Here is a 12,648-nt window from a genome sequence, read left to right on the forward strand (position 1 = left end):
CTATTTTAATGTATTGCTTTGCCAATCTTCAGGGCCGTGTCGAACAAGTCCTTGTATGCTTAGACAGGCCTGATGATAACTATGTGTACTTGTTATGGCAATAAGGATATTATGATTATTATTATTATTAGTAGTATTAGTAGTAGTAGTAGTAGTAGTAGTAGTAGTAGCAGTAATAGTAGTAGTATTTATGAATACTTAATTATTATTTATTATGACCATGCAGGACCATAATAAAGTTTTCCAGTCAAGTCTACACCCTCGGCGCTAACACACCCTCGGTCGTTGCCTCGTCCACCCGGCTTGCCCCCTCCCCCTTTGGAAAAACGCTACCTATGCCGAGGAAATCATATGTCTTCTTGAAAAAGACAAGTCCTCTTGTCGAAACTTTGGCCCCCGCTTTTACCTTGTTCTCGTTTTGCTCATCATCTTGAATTTCCTTCTGCCGCCTTCCCCGTGTTTTTCCCGGCATATACACGTCACCTTCGCTCCAGGCGACCACATTCTAACACGTCTACTGAAGAAAGGCTTCTATCGCAAATTTTTCTCAACGTACAGCTGTCCCTTCGTGATACTCAACCGATTAAGTGGCATCAACTACGTCATAACAAACGTGACCTTCTTTAATCAAGTGGTTCGTCTGGCCCATCTGAAGCAGGACCATCATAGGGCTCCCTAATCAAGACCTACCACTCACATGTTTCCCTGACTCGCTCGGCGAGCTTCGTCTGCGTCGGAGGAAGATGTTACGCTGCGCGGCGGAGCCGCAGAAGAGGAGATTTGAGAATGCCTGACTGCTTGCAATCTCTTCTCTACGGCTACTCGATCATACTGTAAATAAATCCATCTCATGCGTAACAACTTCATCGAATTAATGCGTAACCTAAATTCACCCGCAAGAGTCAAATTCTTTATTCTTGCACGTACTCTTGTCGGCTTCTGGTGCTAGAGCTTGAAAGAGCTCTGAAAGGTTAGGACCATATACATACTGTCAACAGTAACTTTTATTGGTTTTTATTGTTAGAGCTGCTGCGGTGGTGAAAACGCCTCAGCAGCTCAACAATAAATATATGCCCCTGCACTTTTACGACGTATAACAACTTCTTCCAAACGCCAGACCTCTAAAAGTGTACCAAATACTTCTATAATATTTGTTTAGTATAATTTCACTATGCGCACTGTGGTCGAATAGCTCAGTATTCTTCTACCAAGGGCTTCTGTGCAACTGTATTGAAATATAATAACACCGAGATTACGTGAAGGCTTATTAAAAACATTGTAATAAGACATCCGTAAGAACTTGCAGCTGTCACAGCTGTTCAAAAACTGATTATGCGTTTCATTTACAATGAGCGACATAGAATATCTCTCTCCTTGACTTGTAAAAGATATCTGTGCCTTATGTTCGCGTGTATTCTCAAGAGGCTGCTCCTAGTTGACTGTTTCCAGGCAACTAAATTTTCACATGTGGTCAATTAGCATTCATCAAGCAGTCATATCTAATCATCATAACGCTGGTCAGAGCCACGACAGGATAAAACATCATTCAAGCTCACATTCATGCACTCGTGGTTTACGAAAACCGTGTACCCGAAATCGTTGAACATTCCATAATATCCTCAGCATAATATATACTACGTTTTCCTTTTCTCGGCATCCTATCATGCCGTCCTGTCATTCAGCGTCATACCTCTGTGCTGAAAGCACAGTTTAGTTTTCGCATAGTTATATTTTTCTTATTTATCATCAACTTTTGTCATATCTTGCATTACGCTAAGATACCTCTGCTTATTACGTCGGTCGACGTCAATTCGGCCAGCATTCGAGCGCAGGGTTATTGTGACAAAGCCTGCTGAGTTGGGATCAGTTTTTTGCAACTTCGCCGAAGCGGACTTGCAGGTATAACACCGCAACAGAGCTGCGTTGCATAACTTCCCGCTGGTAACTACGTTGCACAACTACTCATCCGCTGGTATACAAAGCGTTCTAGATGCTGCGTTACTGACCATCAAGCTTTGTTTTCGGCAACCTGCATTCGTTATTTATTCCACCGTCCCTTCATTGTCGCTGTCCGCTCTGACAGGTCAGTGTGAGGCAGCTGCCAATCAGGAGGCGAACTTATGCCTGGGTGAGAGGATCTAAGGTGATTTTCTTTCAGCTGATAGGCGCAACCAAGGCTCACTCGATGAAGAACTCGAAGAAGAAAACTCCCTCTGCCAAAATAAACTATTTATTGCTCCGTTCTTTGTCTTGAATAATCTAGCTGCGCCTCCGCTGTTCTGGGGCGTTTCCGTGTCCTCAATCATGCTTCTGCAATCGGGGCTCAGCCGTAGAAGCCGCGTCCATAGCCTCCGAACCCACGGCCGTATCCACCGAAGCCGCGGCCATACCCTTCGAAGCCGCGGCCGTAGCCACCGTAGCCGCCATAGCCCCTTCCGAAGCCGCGGCCGTAGCCGAACTGGGCGGCTGCCAGACTGCAGACGACAGCCAACACCAGGAGGGCGAGAAGGAAGGATTTGCTGCTCACGGCGATCATGACTGTGGTCAACTGCAACGCAAATGCGGCACACATCAGGCATCGCTTGAAACCTCCGAAACTGTAGCCCATCACCCCTAAAAACGTTTTCTGCGAATGAAGGGGCGTATTAGCGCCAGTACTGACGAAGGTATTTCATAAAGAGGCTTGTAAGGATTTGTCACAACTTCTTCATTCATATATTGATTATTTTTACCTTTGCATTTACCTCAAGTATTCATTTTTGGGCAGCTTTGTATAGTTGTCTATTTAACTACTGGCCGCAAGTATAGAGCAACAACGAAGTTTTACGATGTGTAGAATCCATTCTTCTAATGTTTTGAGGTCTAAGTGTGGGAAAGTATCAGTTTTTTGTCTTCTTTCTATAATGGCGCTTTAATTGAACATTGATGCGCACAGGCAGAATTCAGACGTTTACAGACGAAGGTAAGTTATGATACAAGTACGTAGCCGGTAAATAAAATTGTAAAATCAGGCACAAGCAGATAAAAAGTTGAACGACACAATCTCGATACAGAGGTTTGCTGGAAGCTCACGCTTGTTTTTACATACGTTTTCCGTCAAATCATGTTTTGAGATAATTGAGTCGTAATTTTATTCTGCACTTTTTAAAGCACTAATTTTGTTATTTTGCATGTAACACATATGACCACAGAGGTCACCTAGCATCTAAGATATACTAGCGATAAATACAAGAACCAGTGTCTGCTTCTCGGCCCAGATAGCCACACTACCATAACAAGCGCAGCGAAATGAAATTTTCGTTAGCAAATCGATTTCCGTGTGAACACAAACTTTTTTTCGGTCCCAGAGTACAGTGTTGCTGCATGCGAAAGTGTCACGTGTCAGTGCTAACTACTTCTATCTATCAACTAACTTTCACAACCGCCGAGTCAAGAATGGAGGAGGCTCCACGCAAAACAAATACGAAGCAGTACAAGTTAATCGAGCCTCCAGTGCCCCAAGGAGAAGCAGCTGGAATTATAGAGCACTCACCGGTGGCTTCTGTGCGCACTTGCAGAAAGGATGGTTCTGTGTTGCCTGACGACCAACGGGCCCGTTTATATAGCGCGCTTCCTGTCCGCGTGCCAACGCGTCCTTCGCGTTGACGCTTTCTGATTGAGACGCTGCGATCGGCCGGGAAAGCCCCTTTCACTCGGCGACCCCAGACACGTGAGATGATGGTCGACGAGCGCCAAGGCGTCTCTCGCATGGAGGTAGAAGGGGCGTTTCCCACTTTGCGAATGCGGCATCCATAGTGGCCATCACTATACGTCAGTTGTTACCTCACATTCCTGAAATACTGGTTCTACGAATGTCCACCGACTATCAGTGAGCCAGAAAAGAAGTGAAAGGGGTTTTTTTTTCACACTGGCGATTTCTCCACTTCGTAGACACTTTCTTCGTGATTCGGGTTTCGGTCACCGTTTCCGGATGCAAAAACAAACAATGCTCATCGTATGCACCATTCCCCCAGCTATCCTTCACGAAGAAGTCTGTTGCTGGGGGCAATGTAAACCATACATTCAGTACTCGTGTGCGCATTAAATACAAGGTTGACGGTATGAGTACTTCAAACATTCAAGGCAAACAATTTAGAAATTTGAAGCCCTGCCCATTGCGATCACTTCTCGCACGCGAAAAATACGCAAGAAGACGAAAGGGTTTCATCAAATAACTAAATATTCTAGAGGCCGGTCTCCTACTAGCGATGTTTTGTTGACTTCCTTGCTTAGTTTGCAGTTTTCGCTGCTATAATGCAGTTCGAAATAGTGCGTCTTTATTGTACCGACACATTTTTGGATTTGGCGAACCTGACTTTAAGCTATAACCTTATCTTTTCAAAATCCGGCCAAGTGGATTTCCTCGTGTTCAAGTCTGTCCTTACAAAGAGTACATGCGTTTCGTGTATTACTGGTGGCGCTGACGAAACACTGGTGCCGCAGGAGAGTATAACCTTTTCTCTACCGCGAATCTGCACCGTGCGCTAGTGCTCGTTCATGAACTACTCGATTCTTCCCTAATTATTTATCCGCTTCAGTGCCCCCTGCTAGCGTAGCAGTTCGTGCACATAAAACAAACCCTCCTGACAGGAAAAACTGGCCCACATTGACGACGAATATTCCATTTCAAGGCAATTACACACAGGTATTGCGTTCACAAATATCTGTGAATCTGACACATGCGCCTGAAGATAAGCATAAACCGAGAGGTGCCGTCGTCAGACTTGAGTAAAGCGGGCTGTCCCAGCAGCTCTCACATTTGCATCAGGCTCGGTGAGCGTAGGGTACAAGCGAAGACAATTGAAATTCACCGGTTAAAAATGTGCAGGAAGCCTGCGGCTTTGGGCTCGGTCCAAAGGAGGTTTCTAACTCTTGCTGCAGCATCTTTGTTGGCGTGCCCAAATTCTCTTAGAGATTCGCTGCTTTAGAGCGGCAACCTTATAAGTTGATAGTCCCATCAGTACTTGTTACATACAAGTGCCAGCGCTTAAGTGAGGTGTACGTCACAAACATCTGAAATGATTTATCCGCATATGGGTAACTACTACTGGACGAACACAAACATATGCTACTGGGATGGGATCAATTAATGCAGTGTAACTGTAAGTTGAGTACAAAATTATTTGGTTCCTTTTTGTATGTTACGTTTCCTGTAGTCGATTCGCGAATGTGGCATTACTACATATTTTTATCGGTTGCTTTGTGTCCGTTGCTTAGTTTTGTAGGACCCGGCTTTTGATGTTTCCTCAAACTTACCTCGACTTTCAAAATAAAGCTCTTTTTCCCGTGTTTATACGAGCCTTGGCCGTAGATGCAGGCCCCACGTACTGTGATTTCCTGATTATTCAAGGTTCCGCTTAGTACCAGTTAGCATTCTGCAAGCTGGCTGCTCACATTTAGGTCACTTTAATAAATCTGGAAACAGGAGAACGTGCGCAGGAAATGCAGTCATCTCATCATCGCTGTAAATAATACCAAGGGCAACACTGCACTTTAGTGAACCAAGGATACAAGTGGGATTTAGAAGGGGATTCTCTACAATGGATCCCATCCATGTCATTAATCAGGTTATCGAGAAATCCGCATAGTACAATAAACCTCTCTATATGGCTTTCATAGATTACGAAAGAGCTTTTGATTCAGTAGCGATACCAGCAGTCATAGATTCATTGCGTAATCAAGAAGTACAGACCGCTTACGTAAATACCTTGGAAAATACGTACACAGGTTTGACAGCCACCTTAATCCTACACAAGAAAAGTAGGAAGATACCTATAAAGAAAGAAGCCAGACAAGGAGACACAATCTCTCGAATGCAATTCACTGCGTGCTTGGAAGAAATATTCAACCTATTCAACTGGGAAGATTTAGGAGTAAGGATCGACGGCGAATACCTCAGCAACCTTCGCTTTGCCGATGACATTGTTCTATTCAGCAGCACTGCAGATGAGTTGCAAGAAATGATTGAGGGTCTTAAGAGGGAGCGTGTAAGAGTGGCGCTGAAGATTATTATGCAGAAGACAAAGATAATGATGAATAACCTGGCAAGGGAACAAGAATTCAGGATCGCCAGTGAGCCTCTAGATTCTGTGAAGGAGTACGTTTACCTAGGTCAACTAATTAGAGGGAACCGTGACCATAAGAAGGAAATTCACAGAAGAATAAAAGTGGGTTGGATCGCATAAGGCAGACATCGTGCGCTCCTGACTGGAAGCTTACCGTTATCATTGAAAAGGCGGGTATACAATCAGTGCATTTCACTGGTGCTGACATATGGGGCAGAGATTTGGAGACATAGAAAGAAGCTTGAGAACAAGTAAAGAACCGAACAAAGAGCGATGGAACGAAGAATGCTAGGCATAACTTTAGGAGACAGAAATGGAGCTGTTTGGATTAGAGAGCAAACAGGTATAGACAATATTCTAATTGACATCAAGAAAAAAAAAAGGGAGGTGGGTAGGCCATGTAATGCACAGGTTAGACAGCCGTTGGACCATTAGGGCAACAAAATGGATACCAAGAGAAGGGAAACGCAGTCGAGGACGGCAGAACACTAGGTGGTGCGATGAAATAAGGAAACTTGCGGGTGCTAGTTGGAATCGGTTGGCGCAGGACAGGGGTAATTGAAGGTCGGAGGGAGAGGCCTTCAGCCTGCAGTGGTCATCGTATAGGACCATGATGATGATGATGATGATGATGCGAGCCATTACAACATTGTCTTTTTTGTGTTAGGTTTAAGTCAAAAATGCATCAAATTTTAACCTTGACACGAACACTATTTCTGTTGTTTTGATCCGTGCTGGCACTACAATGCAAACCGTGCTGGCACTACAATGCAAGCTATAAATACGTAAAGCCACTATTTAACTTATCGTTTTCGCAGACGCAACTTTCGACACTTTTCAAAGCAGGTAAATGGGACGCCTCTTAATAAGGCTTCATATATAAAATTGAATCTTTCACATCGTAAGCCGCAACTGAAATGAGAAAACGATAATAAAGCTTTTGGTTTAATTAGAAAGGTTGTGCCTACAGGCGGAAATTCTAAGTATATTTGGTATACTGGTGTCCAGATTTGTAAGCACAATTCTAGCTTTTAGAACGTAAGCCTTTCGCAGCTCCCAATTATGCTTGGTAATAAACAGCCGGTCTGCGCGTGGATACATTGCAGATAAAAAATTCTTTTGCAGCGAACTATATCTTAGGTACGAGCATCTGTGTAATTCAATTATTTGCGCAATAGTTACAGAAACGTACATTGGGGTCTTAGTTATTGATCATTTGCATCTCCAGAGAATGGCACTAACCAAATAAACAGTGTAGCAAGGTAGTGTTCAAAACGTATGTTCATAACATCAGTAAACTTAGGGCAAACAATGTACACGCTCCAAGATTTCATTAATGCAAACGAAGGTCATTGTTTGTTGGCTATTTATGATAATGTCTACACCCGAACACACACACACACACACACACATATATATATATATATATATAGATTAGGTATAGTAGATATATGGGCCAATTAGCATTCTTGTTCCGTATAAGAGGCGTCATCACAAGCAAGGTTTGCAGAAAATGTCAACTATATTGCTCTTGTGTTCCCTTTTTTTCATTTCAATAACCGGACCATTTCCTATGTGAGAATTTCTTGGCGTAATTATCGGCCGAGACCTCTGTTGGAGCCCGCACGTGGCCTACATGAAACGGCGCCTGACAGCAACCTCCCAGTTGCTTAAATACTTGACAGGAAAGATGTGGGCGATGTCAGTAGACGCAATGGTGAGATTCTACAGAGCTCTCCTTCTCGGTTTTTTTAAGATATAGTCTACCTGTACTGAACAACACCTGCAAGACAAATATTCGTGTTCTGCAGGCAGCACAAGCTCAAGCACTCAGAGTTCACTTGGTTTGCCCAGATGCACGTCAACTGAGGCAACTATTGCGATTGCTGGGGACCGTCCAATGCAAACTCACATCACGGCAGAAGCCCTGAGAACGCATATCAGACATTTTGCACGTGCCCCCTATCACCACCTTGCAACACTACCCTCAGACAGGCACCAAGCGTCATTCTCTAAAACTATCGTCAAGTACAACGACAAACTTCCCTCGGGCTTCACCGCTGCATCTATACCATCGATACCCCCTTGGTGCCTTGTCAGCCCCACAGTCCATCTCAGCGTACCAGGAATCGGGAAAAAGTCTGAGCTGTCGTCGCCTGTGCTGAAACAACTGTCTCTGCTTCTTCCGCACGAGAGGTACGCGGACAGTGCACATATTTACACTGATGGTTCCACAAACATCCAGTGTTCGTCCAGTGCTGTGGTAGTCCCTGCAAGAGGTATTACCATCAGCTTTAGGACTGACCAACCAATGACATCTACATTTCTGGAACTAGCTGCTCTTCGCGCTGCACTTGGTTTCGTCAATCGGGAACCACCTCGACAATGGTCAATTTTCAGTGACTCAAAGGCCGCCCTACAATCTGTGCTATCAACTCTGCGTCGCGGGCCATTCGAACAGCTCGCGCTCGATATTGTATGCCTACTCCATACATCACATGAGAAAGGACATCACGTGACGTTTAAGTGGCTGCCAAGTCACTGCGGCGTCATAGGATATGAAGGCGCCGATAAAGCCGCTCGGACAGCTCTTGAAGACACACAGGAAGAGGCCATAGCACTTCCACGGTCCGATGCAGCCAGCAGACTTCAAGTGCTTGCACGGGAGATCACGCTCTCTCTATGGTGTACACCAAGCAGCCAGACCAACCGGAGCAGTCGTCAACACGACCTGCCCTCCTTGATGCATCTCTGTATGCCAACTGGACTCCGCAGAAATGAGGCCACCCTGCTTTATCGCTTATGGCTAGGCGTGGCCTTCACAAAATCTTACTCGTTTCGCATTGGAATGGCCGACAACGCTCTCTGCATTGCCTGTCCTTGCGAGGAGACGCTGGAACACATTCTGTGCGACTGTCCTGAATATAATGTTCAGATACAGTCCATGGCGTCCGTTCTAGCGCACCTTGACAATAGACCATCGTCAGTTGCAACCATTTCCACATATCGCCGACAGAAGACATCGCAGCTCAAGGCGACGAAGGGACTACTTCGGTTTATCAAGGAGACGGCCTTGGACAAGCGGCTGTGACAGTGATGTCACGTACAGCGCAAGAGTGACAGACTGTAAACCAACGATGTGTGCGCCGTGTTACGTGCTTAACGCCTGCTTCAGCTCCGCCGCGGGCCGGCTCGGCATTGCACTATCTCTGCGATCGGGCAACGTATGGGGAGTTTTTTGCTTACCCCGCCAATGACACTAAAACTTTTTTGGGCGGTAGAGGTACACAGCTTCGCTGTAAAGTTGGTGTCGCCTTGCTCGGCCCTTTTCCCAAGAGCTATACCGGCCGTCGCTGAATTACTGTGTGCGTCGACTACATGACGCGATATACTGAGACCGCGGCTATTGCCTCTGCTACCACTCACGATGTGCCGTGCTTTCTGCATAGTTCGGTCACCTTGCGTCACGGTGCTCCACGTGTTATAAGTGACCGTGAACGGCATTTTTCCGCAGACGGTGTTGAAAAATGGCTTTGCCTTTGCGGTTCTACTTATCGCCATAAAAGGCCGCACCACCCACAACCAAACGGCCTCACCGAACGCACTAATCGTACACTTAACAACTTGTCACAGTACGTCTCAGATGATCACAACAATTTCGCGTACAATACAGCCAAGTGCGAAGTAGCCGGGTGTGTGCCTTTCTATCTATTGTATGCACGCACTCCCCAAGCGTATTTGGCCACAATTTTGTCAATCACACTGTAGGACCACACATGTAAATATACTTCGTGCCGAAGAAGCGCGTCGGCTTGCTCACGTAAGAACACCCTCTTCTCAAGTTTCACCCGAGGCATGCTATGAAGCCCGGCATATTTTTGAATTCGATTCTATTTACTTCCTGCAAACGTTTAGCACTAGCAGGCAAACATCTTTCGCTCCCACGTTTACCAACATTTTCGTAGGACAGCTTGTAGCAAACCTGATAAAATCATACCCTTTAAAGCCCCACACATATCTGCGTTACATTGTCGACATATTTATAACATGGGAACCTGACAGAATCGCGTTAACCGACTTCATCAGCCATTTCAACCGCTTTCATCCGAGTATTAAATTTACTGCTCACCCACTCTCCGACTCAAATCAACTTCTTCGATGCGACGGTCTAAAGAGAAGATGGGAAACGCAGTATGACACTTTAGCGGAATCCTGCGCATATATAGCAATATTTAGACTACAACAGTCACTACACGCGACACTGCAAGCGAGGAATTTATGTCGAACAAAGGAAACAAAAAAAAATAATCTGTAGCGAAGACAACGATTGCATCCACCACCTAGATGATCCTAAAGCAACGCTAGCCGAAAGAAACTATGCACAATTTCCTTTCGACAAGGCTTATGATGTCGCGTCAAGACTGTAGAGGCAGTCTGAATTAGCTAAGAAGCAGCCTACATCAGAATCTGACAAACCGCCGGCCTTTATAACAAAATATTCTAATGTCATCCAAGACATTAACAACATCCAACGAAAATCCACCGAATATTATCAAGTAACGAACGTCTCCGAAAAGCATTGCAACAGAAAGCAACAGAAACTTTAAAGACATGTTAGCGCATGCGAAAGTAAGCCAACATCATTCCCGTGTAATAAACATGCTGTCGCCCCAGGTGCGAAACCCGCAGGAACCTCCACAGTGACAATAAATTTAAAAGCACCACACTAGTTAAATGCACAAAGGGAAAACTATCTTTACTTGCAGTAGTTCCGATGTCATTTATATGTTTCAATGTTCATTCTGTTGGAAAAAATACATCGGTGAAACGGGAAAATCAATGAACGTCAGGTTTAAAGCACATCGCACGGAAACTGCTAAGAAGCTTCCCAAAGCTGTCGCCGAGCATTTCAACCAACCATGTCATAGCCTTGGTTAACGTAATCTCAACATTCTACAACCAAATTTCCGTTTTGCGCGAAACTGGAAATAAGGAGAATCACACCTAAGTCATACGGTCAAGGCATTGCAACAAACTGGCATAAACGTTTCAAGAGGAGCTTTAGAATCTATTCGCTATGCTAAATTTCAAGCTATAGGCAACAGCACTTAGTTATATTTCATTGGGTTGCGAAGTGTCTTCTTTTTCAGTTTTTCTCTTTCCTTTCCGGTAGATATATATATATATATATATATATATATATATATATATATATATATATATATATATATATATATACATTTGTTCTAGTTTATGATATGTTTTTCCTTAAGCACCACTCTCTGCCTCTTCTGTGCCCTCTTGCAGAGAAACGATAGTTCACTAAACTCCAGCAAAGCAGTTAAGCCCCCCCCCCCCCCCACCCGTCACCCAGGCCCCTTCCACGAAAAAAAAAACGTGGTGACACTTCAACCGGCTGACACATGGCGCTTTCTCACATTATTATTATTATTATTATTATTATTATTATTATTACAGCTGCATTTCCGATCATGAGGCGCTGCCTCCTGTCAGGGAAGAAAGATAGTATTGAAAACTATATATCGGCCAATTTCTATATGGTCGGTTATTGCTCAGGTCTTAGAAAAATTTATTTTCCACACTATGTCTTCTTTTTTCTTTAATTTTCCATCCTTACTGATCGACAGTTTGGCTTTGTTTCAGGGCGGGGTACTGTGGCACTGCTTGAAGAATTTTCAGATGAAAGGTTTTCGGCATTCGATCAGAATTTCTTCACGTGTGCGCTGTTATTAGATGTAGCGAAAGCATTTGAATCCCTGAATCATCAAATCTTTTTAAGTAAACTGCATTTTTTGGGATTTCGTGGGCATTTTTACAACATTTTCCGAAATTACTTGAGCAACAGATTTCAAGTGGCCGCTACCGATGATAAGTGCGTTTTCAGTTCTCAGCTGTCGTTGAAAGCTGCAGTTGCTCAGGGGCCCAATTTATAGCCATTGATGTTTATTATTTTCTTTAACGACTTTCCTTTCGCAATTTCCAAATGTTTCGAGTTCCATTATGCGGAGGACACTGTGTTACTTGCAAAACATCTTTCTTACATCAACTCCACTCAGACTGTCCGGTTATGAATCTCGTCTTTCGTCTCGTCCACTGTGTTACTTGCAAAACATCTTTCTTACATCAACTCCACTCAGACTGTCCGGTTATGAATCTTTCGTCTCGTCCACATGCGGTGCGAGCACGAAAGTGATCATCTACATCCGCACGGACTTAACATATGTCGCTAATGCGATAGAGCCTTATGACGACAACCAATATGTCTGCGTAAATGTCCAAAAGAAGAATGTGTCATTTACACTAATTGGAGCCTACATATCCCCAGCGGGTCACTTTGACGGTGAACGACTAAAGAAAATATTACTAATGAACAATGGCCCCTGGGTTATCACAGGTGATTTCAACGCGCATCACCAGCTATGGGGAAGCACTAAAATTGACTCTAAAGGCAGGAGCCTTGCCTCCTTTGCTGCCGACCATGATTTGTGCTGCGTGAATGACGGCAGCCCTACATTTCTGCGAG

The 12,648-nt window shown here is 44.4% G+C and overlaps 1 long non-coding RNA gene across 1 annotated transcript; it reads right to left on the minus strand.

Annotated features, from left to right (window-relative positions):
* Nucleotides 1-2,214: 2,214 nt before the first annotated feature.
* LOC126530553 (uncharacterized) lies at nt 2,215-3,700 on the minus strand. The gene is made up of 2 exons (XR_007599440.2): nt 3,533-3,700; nt 2,215-2,548 (listed from the first exon to the last, which is right to left on the minus strand). It is a non-coding gene; the product is annotated as an uncharacterized lncRNA (long non-coding RNA).
* Between the last annotated feature and the right edge of the window lie 8,948 nt (nt 3,701-12,648).

Source organism: Dermacentor andersoni, chromosome 4 (assembly GCF_023375885.2).
Source record: "Dermacentor andersoni chromosome 4, qqDerAnde1_hic_scaffold, whole genome shotgun sequence".
Classification (NCBI taxonomy): Eukaryota; Metazoa; Arthropoda; class Arachnida; order Ixodida; family Ixodidae; genus Dermacentor; species Dermacentor andersoni.